Below are 12,449 nucleotides of genomic sequence, written 5' to 3' on the forward strand. Positions count from 1 at the left end.
TCCATCAATGCCAAAGAGGGAGATTGTTGGATACAATTGTTCAATTATGTGTTGTCTTTGATGTCACACAAATGTCATATCAATCATCAGATAGAGTCTATCGAGCTCAAATGGTTAGCAAGGACAAAGACAGAGTCTACTAAGCCTAGAAGGTTAGTAAAGAAAATTTGCAGTGTCTACCAAGTAGAAAGTTATTACCGAGCTTTCAAGGTTAAACAAAGAAATTTAGTTCTTACCGAGCTCACTCGATCATCAAAGGAAATTTAGTTATTACTGAGCTCACTTGGTCATCAAAGGGAATTATAGCAAAAATAGTTCCTACCAAGTTCTCATGGATAGAGAAGGAATTTAGTTCTTACCAAGTAAACTCAGTAGCCAAAGGATTTCACAGATGTTGCAATGTTAACCGAGTTAAGATGGTTAACTCGGGAAATTTCTGGAAGTAGTATTTATCGAGCAGGGTCAGCCAGTGAAGGATTTCATTGATTTTTCAAATAACGTCTATTTGATATTTGTAGCCGACTAATATATGGATTATTGGTAAATGTAACATGAGAATGAGCTGACTTGTTAATTTAAATAGTATAAATAAGAGGTCAAGTTGCAAATTCTAAGAGTGGAAGTGGAATTGATGTGATATGAGGACTGATTATTGTGGAAGCAAATTTGAAGGAAGATTAGAGATTATTGAGGAGTAGCAAAGCCATATTTGATCAAGGAGGATCTAATGATGTAGAATAGAGACCTATAATCAGCAAATTCAATTGTATCTTATTCAAGTCAATTCATTATTGCTTTCTAACAATTGTAGCAGTGGTTTCAAATCTCTTAATGGAGTTGGTTTAACAACCATTTTAAAAATCCTCTAACAAGGTGATAGTTTAGTTGATTTTTTTCTAAAGATCTCTAGAAAGGCCACTCCTAATAGGGTGATCAAAATACTCTAACAGGGTCACACCTAATAGTGTGTATTGTAACCTTTAAACAGGGTTGGCTCCTAACAGGGTTCACTTCAGAAGAGTGAAAACTGGTAACTAGTTACTTGGTGGTTTTTCTCATATTGGGTTTCCACGTTAAATTAGGTGTCTCCTATGTTCATTTTATTTTCAATTTCATGCATGATTTCTTGAAGATAAGTAACAGTTTAATTTATCAAGTTCCAAAATTTTAGTTATGTTTACCGACTATCAGTAGTAACTAGATCTTTAAGACATCTAAGGGATCTGTGATTAAAGTTTTTGTCAGTAACTGATTCACCCCCCTCTCAGTTACTCTATCTTTAATCCCAAATTTAGATGCTCAAGATTGAATACATCTACTTTCTTTGTGTGGCCATTACAATGCTTGAGTCTATGACACATGGCACCCTCCGAGTTTCTATTAGAGCTTCCCTCTTTCAACTTCCCCTTAGGCCCCACCTTGGACATGTATCATGTTTTCATGATGAATATCCCCTCGTATCTTTTTTTCTTGACATCACAACAATCATTAGATAAATCATTAAAATATGGGACACATGAGAACCAGTCATGTTTTCATAATGGATCTAACATATGCACCATATCTTCACAATATAATGCCAACCATTGGATTTCTTTTTTCAATCCTACACTTGAGGAAATAAATTGGTGGGTCTAGTCTATCTTGTAATGTATCCTTCACCAAATGGGGTACTTTCACATGATAACAAAAGAAAGGCACTGATTGGATTAAATTTTATGGACCCTAGGCAGGATATTTCATAAGGTTGAAACCATATTAATGATGTATGTTAAGAAATATATTTTCCTATGAAATAATTAAAGATCCCCTTGTATATTTAAAGAAAACCCACACTTAAATTCATGAGATAAAACATTAGGATATTGGTTACGAGATAAAACAAGTTGTGACATTACATAAAATAAGAAAGTTCCCTTTTTAATGATGAACACACCCTTTCTTTAAGGCACATAGAAGTAACACAAACTTATGACAAGACAAGGGCTTTTCTTTTGAGCTTATTAACACTTGGAAAAAAAAAATTTAAAATGTCTCAAAACATTGGCCAGTTTTAATCAAATGAGAGTTTCAAAACTTATTTCAAAATTTACAACCTTTTAGAAACAGGACTAATAGAAGCTTTTTTTGGGGATGATGGAAAAATTATGTCCATGCAAGGATACCAGAATCACTATAAAGGTAGACCACATATGTGACAACATTTGGAGAGCACAAGGAAGAGAAACAACACAAAAACAAGCCCTAAAAGAAACAAACAAAAACTTATGTGCAAAGAAACACACAACTTGAAAGAAAAAAAAACCTATATACACAATCTATAAGACATACAAACCTAACCTATTTTTGATGGAAAATTAGTACCTTCTAGGAGAAGAACTTCAAGAACTATCCATGAACTAGTAGTTCTAGAAGATCACTAGAAAGTTCTTTTATGATATATATAATTCCTTTCCCTATTTACTATGAATCAAGTATGGACCCAACAAAATTGGATCAAACATTACATGTTTTCCTTTTTTTCTAATCTAGCATTCCAAAGAAGCACTAGATCTTCTAGCTCAAAATTCCTTTTTGTGGATCTCTTATGATATCTAGTTATTTCATTTTCATTATAGCTTAACATTTCTAGCTAATGCTTCTCTCCTAGTTTCATCTAGCTAATCAAGAATGTCATTGAGTTTATCTTGCATATTATTAGTAATATCATCCTTATATTTTGAATGAATTTGTACAGCCCAATCAGATTATTTTGAGGCAACCTCACATTAATTCTATACACCAAATCAAAGGGTTTGGAATCAATTGTTGTCTTTACTATTACCCAATCTACCCATACTACCAAGTGAAACTCAGAATCCCAAGCCTTCTTATTCTTGCCCAAAATCATTTTGATAATCTTCAAGACTCTTTTATTGCTAGATTTTTCCTACCCATTTTCCCTGAGGATGGTATGGACAAGAGGTGGATCTATTTATTCCATACTTACCACAAAATTTTATATACTCATATTCCATGATCTAAAACACATAGCATTGTCTGTCACAATTTTTTAAGGGCATCCAAATCTAATGATAATATTATTTGTAATGAAATCATTCACTACTTTTGTAGTGAATCTTCTGGTTGGGATAACTTCTACCCATTTTTTGAAGCAATGTATTGCTACAAATATCCAAGAATGACCACAACTAGATTTTTTGGCAATTTCACATATAAAATCTATACCCATTATTGAAAAGGTGATTGCACTTCTACTAGTTTTAAAGGTAACTTGAAACTAAACTTCAATTTTCCTAAAAACCTTTGACAAGGATCACATTTCTTCACCAACACATGGGCATCCCTAAACAAAGTGGGCCGTCAAAACACAACTCTTATTACCTTGTGAGTTGTGGTCCATTCTATGTAATGACCTCCACATACACCACTTTTCTTTTCACTTAGAATCTTAACTAAATCCTCTTGGTCTACACATTTCAAAAGAATACATTGTATGTTTCTCCACCATAGTTTTCTATTAACAATAATTTATTTGATGGCTTAAAGCTTCAATGCTCACTTTTCATTATCATTCATTGTAGGAGAAGAACACATGTATTGTATATAATGAATTACATTTCTATATCAATTACAAAGATCTATGTCACATACATATGGCCTATAGTCATCATCCACCTAATTTATCTAATTTTATCCAAGTTAAACTATGCCATTAACTTTGCCAATCTCTGACCTCTCAAAAGTTTGGTGATGTGAATATCAATATTGAACTCTTGGATTCGGTTAATCCACCTACACCTTCTACCCAATACCTCTTTTTGGGAGAAGATATCCTTAATAGCATCTCTATGGACAAAATCAACTACTATTTCTCCCATTAGATAGCATCCAAATGCTTTAACTGTTTTGACCAAAGTATATGCTTATTTCTCATTGATATCATACTCTAGCTCTTCTTCTTGAAGGAACTTATTGGAAAAGGATATTGGATGCTCAAATCATTAATCATTTTTCTAAAGTAACACTGTTGCAATTGTACAGAATGAGGAAAAAGAAAATATGTGCTTAGGTTTTTTATAATCAAGAGTCCTCAACATAGATGCATTCTTGATTTCCTCTATATTTTGGACTGAAACTTCCTACTCTCCATCCCATTTAATATCTACTTCCTTCTTGATCATGTTAGATGTCCACTTACTTATCTTTGCAAAATTCATGACAAATCTCCTTAAAAATTTTACTTGTCCAAAGAAAGACTGGATAAATTTTACATTCTTGGGTTTGGGAATCTTATCTATTGCCACAACCCTTTCTAGATCAATCGTTACTCCTTCCTTGGATACTAAATAACCTAAGATATTTCATTTAGTTATTCAAAATACATATTTTCTTTGGTTGAGAGAGACGCAAATATTGAAGTCTCTTACAAAATTATTTTCAAGATGTTTGCAATGCTCTTCTTCTTTCTTGGAGTAGGTAGTGAGGTACTCTTGATAAACCACAAAAAAATTATCTATGAAATCAACAAAAGCTACATCCATAGATATTTGAAAAGTTGCTCCAAAATTAGGAGTCCAAATGGAATTATCACATCAACATAGGAACCCCATGGTATAGTGAAAGAAAATGTCTATTGTTCAGCTTCATCCACTAATACTTGATTATAGAAAGAGAAACCATCTATTATGGACATTAGCTTAGATCGTATCACTCTTTGCAATGTAGCTTCCATGTTGGGTAATCCACAATCGTCCTTTAATGTTGAAATGTTTAAATTTTGGAAATCAACATAAAGCTTGATATCTCCATTCTCCTTCCTATCAAGCACCAAGTTTGATACCCAAGTAGAATGTCTAATTGGTTTTATTATACCATCAACCCTGAGTTTCATTACTCTTCTTACATCTTAGGATCTAGGTTAGGATTTATTTTTGTTTTCTTTTTTCTAAATGGTTTAGCATTCTCTTTCAGAGGAATAATATGTTTGAAAATGTCCTCCCTATAGGCTTTCAAATTTTTGTATGACCATGCAAAAACATGCCTATATTTTTTTAACAACTCAATCAAAAAAATTGTTATAGTAGGAGATAATTTTTCACCTATACCTGTACCTTTTTGGGAGCTTTTTCTGTGCCCAAATTTATCTCCTCTAGCTCCTCTAACTTCTTATATTTAATGTCTAATTTCACCCTATCTTGGTTATCAAAGATGCTTTCCAAAATAAGTAAGCCTTGGGGTACTTTGTTTGTCTTGAGTTGTATTACCTCATTTCCAAAAATGGTATCATTTCCATCTACAATCTCTACAAGTACATTGTAGTCTAACTCCTAAACATGATACATATCTTCAAAATTTACAAAATTAAGAATGTATGATTTATCCTCAAACACCTAGCAGCTTTCAACATCATGTGGAGTTGAAGGCCTAGCTTGCACTTCAACCTTGGATACCCATACAAAAGTTATATCATAAGACTAGATAGCTACATTTTCTAATAGATATGTCATCTTATTGTTTGTCCTATCCATCCATGAGATAAAAAAGGCATCAAAGGCTTCAATTTCATCCCATAGAAGATTCTTTCATTTCTTGAGCTTCTTATTGTTTGATACATGTGATTTCCTAATTTATGACACCACCAACTCTTACCCCAATTATATATGAGTATTTAATTTCATGTTTTGCAGCCAATTTCAAACCTAGAAGTAGTGCTTCATATTTTGCAATGTTGTTCGTACATGTAAAATTAAGAGTAAAAGAAAATCTAAAAGTTTTCTTTTCAAGTGAAATGAGCACTACTCCAATGTCAGCTCCCTCTTGAGAATTTTATCCATAAAAATTGTTGGATACAATTGATTAACTATGTGTTGTCTTTGATGTTACACAAATGTCATATCAATTGACAGATAATGCTTACGAGCTCACTTGATTAGTGAAGATAGTTTTCCTTATCTACCAAACATTCATTGGTTTACTTTGAATAGATGACAATGTCTACCGAGCTCACTTGGGCATTGAAGGAATTGAGACAGAAAAGAGTGTTAACCAAGCTCACTTGGTTAAAGAAGCAAGAGATGGAAAGAGCTAGTATTCACTGAGTTCACTCAAGTGCCAAAGGATTTCTACAAGTTAACAGTGTTAACCAAGCTTCCTTTTGTTAACATAGAGAATTGTTCCAAAGTTAGTTTCTACCAAGCAGGGTCTACTTACAAATAATTTTTCTTGTTTTATCATATGAAGCTTAATTACTTTATGTATTGATTCTACCCAACTATGGTGACGAATATTGGTTATTGTAATTTGAATTTAGGCTGATTTGATAATCTAGAAGGTATAAATAAAAGGTCAAGTTGAGATTTCTAGTGTGTGCAAGTGTGTTGATTGAATTGAAAAGAAAAGAGAGGGAAAAAACTTGAAGGATGAGAAAGTATCCTTGTCGAGTAGAAAAGTAATATTCGATTAGGAAGGATCAAGTTTAAGCATAAAAGAGAGCTGGATTCAACAATTTAGTTGCATCACAATCAGACCACTTTCCTTGTTACTTTCTAACCATTGTAGTAGTGATTTAAAATCTCCTAACAGAGTTGGTTTAACAGCCAGTTGTAAATCCTCTAACAAAGTGGCAATTCCATTGAATTATTTTAAGACCTCTTATAAAGCCACTCCTAGAAAGGTGATTAAATCCTCTAACAAGGTCACACCTAAAAATGTTTTTTTTAACCTTTAATAGGGTTGGCTCCTAACAAGGCTCACTTCAAAAGAATGAAAAATAGTAAGTAGTTACATTGGTGGTTTTTCCCAAATTGGGTTTCCACTTTAAATCTTGGTGTCTCATGTGTTCATGTTATTTCTATCATTTTTTAAAATAACTAATGATAACATCTAAAGATTTAGAAATGTAATTCACACTCTGCATTTATCGAGTTACAACATTTTCTATGTGTTTACCGAGTAGTAGTAGTAATTAGTTTTCTCGATCTAAATTTATTGTTGACATCTAATGGATCTGGGATATATTTTAGTGGTAACTAATTTACCCCCCCTCTTAGTTACTCCTATATTTCCAACAATTGGTATCAAAGCATTTGGTGCTTGCAGGAAAGGTTTCAAGGACCTAAGATAAAGATCAGGATGTCTTATAAGAGAGAGATTCCAAAGCTAAATAGAGACAACTTTTTAGCACGATAGGGACTCATGAGACTTCATCTAGCTACCATTAGTGATTTAGGCTACAAATACCTTGATGAAAAATACAAAACTCCTACTATTACATTATATGTTGGAGATCTTACTGAGAAAAAGAACCATAACATCATGATGACTGATATTGCATTTGCTCTCTATGATGAATTTGATGAGATCAAAGACTATAAAACTGCTTCTGATATGTGGAACATGCTAAAGGATATCTATTATAGTGATGACAATGTAAGGAGAGCCAAAGTAGAAAGCCTTAGAGGCTAGTTGATTAGATGAGAATGAGAGAAGATGAAAATATTGCCAAATATGTGGAAAGAATCAAAGTTAGTGTCAGTGTAATCAGATCCTCTAGAGGAGAAATCAAGGAAGAAACTATTGTAAGTAAAGTTCTTAGAAAATTGCTTCTTATCTATACAATTAGAGTATCTATTATTCAAGAAAAGATATGTGACCCAAATCACAAGTTAAGTTTGGATGCCTTAGTAGGAAGATTGATAGCTTTTGAGCTAGACAACTTTGACAATTATGTTCCAGCTTCCAAAAATGTTGAGTTTGCATTTGAAGCCAAACTTTCACTCAAAGAAAAAGGCAAGGAAGAAAAGGACATTCAGACATAAAGTGAAGAGGAAACAGAGGAAAGTTCAGATAGTGATCTTGAAGTTGTTGAAGATTTATTTGCAAATAAATATTCTAGAGGTAGAGGAAAGTATATAGGTAAAGTTCCTTTAATCTGCTTTTCATGTGAGGAAATTGGTCATATTGCTGCCAGGTGCCCAAATAGAGAAAGAAAGGATAAGAGACACAAGTACAAAGGAAGGAAGGAATCCAAAAGTCACAAATCCTTCAAAGACAAAGGTAAGAAGACTTGTTTTATGGCTAAAGATTCTGATAATGGTGAAGATGAAATAGTGTACATTTCTATAAAAGATGCATCTGATAAAGAAGAAGATAAGATGGCACTTATCTCTCATGTTAGTAAAAATGACACATGTATCATATATAGTGGATGTTCACATTATATGACTGGAGACAAAACAAAATTTGAACACTTTGAACACTATGATGGAGGTAGTGTAAGGTTTGGAATTAATGAACCTTATTGCATAAAAGGGAAAGGCCAAATCTCATTAACCAATGAACTTGTATGTGGCAATGCCTATTGGGTTGAAGGACTGAAACATAACCTATTAAGTGTGGCATAACTAATCAACATTGGATTCAAGGTAGAATTCATGCATGGCAAGGCAAGACTATTGGATGACAAAGGGAATTTGATTGGATCAGGAAAACAAACAAGAGGTAACCTATTTTATCTTGATCTTGGTCATTGCCCATGCTTTATTGCTCAAATGGAAGAAAGTTTGTTATGGAATAGAAGACTATGTCATGTAAACTTTGATAATATGGTCAAGATAAAAAAATTTAGAAAAGTAAGAGGTATCCCTAGTTTAAAGAAACCAGATGTTGGATTATGCAAAAATTGTCAAATTGGCAAAATAAGAAACACTAGTTTTAAGAGCAAAAACTATCAATCTGAAGATGTCTTGGAAATTATGTATACTAATTTGTGTGGACCGATTGGAATAGAAAGTTATAGTGGAGAAAAGTTATTCATTCTTTTTGTTGCTGACTATTCTAGAATGATGACTGTTATGTATCTTAGAGAAAAATCAGAAGCATTTGAGAAATTCAAATGGTATCTAGCAAGAGTAGAAAAAGAAATAGAAAAAAGATTGAAATTTTTAAGATTGGATAGAGGTGGTGAATTCATCTCCAATTAATTCAATAATTTTTGCATTGAAAGAGGAATCAAGAGGCAAGTATCAACCCTTGGTACTCCTAAGTAGAATGGAATAGCTAAAAGAAGAAACAAATCAATAATGTATTGTGCAAGGACTCTAATGATTGAAAAGAATGTTGCTATCAAATATTGGAAGGAAGACATCAGGACTCAATTTTATACTTTGAACTGAGTACAGTTGAAAGACTCACATAAAACTCCCTATAAATTATGGTATGGCTACAAACCCAATATAAGTTATCTAAAAGTATTTGGTAGTAAATGTTATATCTTGAAAGAGTCTAGAAAAGGAAAATTTGATGTGAAAGGTGATGAAGGTATATTCTTAAGATATTCTTGTAGAAGTAAGGCATATAAATGTTTGAACTTGTGTACTCATAAAATCATAGAAAGCGTACATGTGAGAATTAATGAGTTTGTAGAAAAGACTAAAGAAGAAAGAAAAAGGGAATCAAAAGATTACAAAATATTTGTTTACTTTGAACCTAATACATTTCTCAAAATATCTAACAATAAAGAGACTTCACTTCCCAAGTCTTCTATAGCTACCAAGTTGCAAGAAGTACAAATTGAGTCACAGGGACTCGAGTCACATTCTGAAGCTACCAAGCCAATGCCTACTGAGTCTAAATGACCTGAGCCTAAAGTTGAAATTCAAAATGAAAAAAGTACAATTCATTCAAAAAAAAAAAGAACCTATATTGGCCAAGTATGTCAAAAGGCATCATGCACCTAATCAAATTATTGGAGATAAATCAGAAGGTACTATGACAAGAATCAAATTAAAAGGTACATGTTTACTTGCTGATTTTGAACCTAGAAGTGATAAGGATGCTATAGAAAATTAAATTTGGATTGAGGCAATGAATGAAGAAATAGAATAGATAGAAAAGAACAAAATTTAGACTGTTGTTCCTAGGCCTAAAGATAAAAATGTGATTGGAAAAAAATGGGTATTTAGAAATAAGTTGAGTAAAGATGGATTAGTATCAAGAAACAAAGTCAAATTAGTGTGTAAAGGATATTCTCAAGAAAAAACAATTGATTATGGTGAGACTTTTTCTCCTATTGCAAGATTAGAAGGTGTTAGGACTCTACTTGCATATGCAGCTCATAGAGGATTCAAAGTATATCGAATGGATGTCAAATCTACATTCCTAAATGGAATTCTTGATGAAGAAGTCTAAATTGAACAACAAGAAGGCTTTGTTGATCCTAAAAAAGGGATATGGTCTTCAAATTACACAAAAAACTATATGGTCTGAAACAAGCTCCTCAAGCCTAGTTTGAAAGAATACATAACTACTCGATACAAATTTGTTTTTGGAGAACAAATGATAATAATAGTTTGTACATCAAGGAAGGACCAGATAAAAAAATTGTGTTGGTAGAGATATTTGTGGATGATACTCTATTTATAGGAAATGATGACCTATGCAAAGCATTTTTAGAACAAATGAACAAAGAGTTTGAGATGCCCATGTTTGGTGAAATAAAACTCTTTGTTGGATTGCAGATACAATAGAAAAAAAATAGTATCTATATTACCCAATCCAAGTATTGAAAAGAGATACTCAAGAAGTTTGGTATGCAAGATTCTAAACCAATTGGTACCCCGATGTGTACTGGACTCAAGCTTACCAAAGATGATTATTCCAAAGAAGTAGATCAGACCTTATATAGATCAATGATTGGAAAATTACTGTATGTAGTTCACACAAGGCCTGATATTGCCTTACCAGTTGGAATAGTGCCAAGATTCTTAGCCAAACCTAGAGAGAATCACATGATGGCAATCAAAAGAATGTTGAAATATCTTAAAGGTACTGTAGACTATGGCTTATGGTAAAAACTTGGATGGAACCTATCCCTAAAGGTATTTACTAATGTTGATTGGGCAGGAAATCTTGATGATAGAAAAATTACAAGTGGTGGAGCTTTCTTTCTTGGAAAAAGGTTGGTATCTTGGACAAGCAAGAAGCAAAATTGCACATCCCAATCTATAGCAGAAGTAGAGTATATAGCAGCAATAGTGAATTGTTCTAACATTGTTTGGCTCAAATAATTGCTAGAAGGAATGAAGGTTGAGATCAAAGAGCTAGTAGTCATGTATTGTGATAACACCAAAAAAAATAACATATCAAAGAATCTAGTAATGCATTTCAAAAAAAAGCACATTGCCATAAAATATCACTTTTTCAAAGAACTAGTGCAGGATGAAGAAATCAAATAGGAATATGTCCATACAAAAGAATAGATTGCAGACATATTCACAAAACCATTACCTAAGGATGCATTCTTGTAACCAAGAGGTAAGCTAGGGTTCATTCCCCTATCTGAAGCTCACTAAATAAAATTTAGTGATGCATCAACATAAACCAAGCTAAAAGATCAATCAGTTGATGCAGCATAATCAAGAGAATATTGCATATGAATTAGTACTCAAGGTGTTAGTGTTCTTTTAGCTTCCTATATCATAGGTGTTAGTATTTTTTTTTTTTCTGGGCCAGTGACTTTTTCTCTAAAATAATTTATGTCTATCTCTAAGAAACATGTTGCATCATTATCTATATTCTCCTCAATCATATGAGTGACCCTTGGTTCATTATTTACTTTCACAAGCTTATCATCTATGTGAAATGTGGCAAATGATAGATCATAATTCAGACTACCCCCCATAGCACCACTCCACTTTCCAGATAGAAAAATCAATTGGAGCTAAGCAAACTCAATATCAGTGTAAGTCGAGTAAAGTTTAGTTGATTCAAGAACCAGTAAACTTTAGTTCATGCTAAGTGTTTTGATAGAGGATGTCAACCATCATAGTATGTTTAGAATCAAAAGTAAATTAATGTAGAGTTTTAGCATTATGAGAAAGATCATGAATTTGATGAATAAGAGCTGACAAGTATGATTTTTTCAATTGTGTGAACTATGTGGAAGATAAGCTTGATGAGATAGTGGCACATAATTCATGGTGAACCATTTTAAGTAGAATTTAAAGAAGATTGAAGCATAAATTTCTAGAAGGGAATGAAACGAAATGATGGGTAGATTCATTGAATCCTACCTAATCCAACCTAACCCTAAAATAGATGACAAAGGATGAATGACATATCAAAGAATCTAGTAATGCATTTCAAAAAAAAGAACATTGCCATAAAATATCACTTTTTCAAAGAACTAGTGTAGGATGAAGAAATCAAATTGGAATATGTCCATACAAAAGAATAGATTGCAGATATATTCACAAAACCATTACCTAAGGATGCATTCTTGTACCCAAGAGGTAAGCTAGGGTTCATTCCCCTATCTGAAGCTCACTAAATAAAATTTAGTGATGCATCAACATAAACCAAGCTAAAAGATCAATCAGTTGATGCAACATAATCAAGAGAATATTGCATATGAATTAGTACTCAAGGTGTTAGTGTTCTTTTAGCTT

Source organism: Cupressus sempervirens, chromosome 11, assembly GCF_028749045.1.
Source record: "Cupressus sempervirens isolate cs-2001-9-10 chromosome 11, ASM2874904v1, whole genome shotgun sequence".
Lineage (NCBI taxonomy): Eukaryota > Viridiplantae > Streptophyta > Pinopsida > Cupressales > Cupressaceae > Cupressus > Cupressus sempervirens.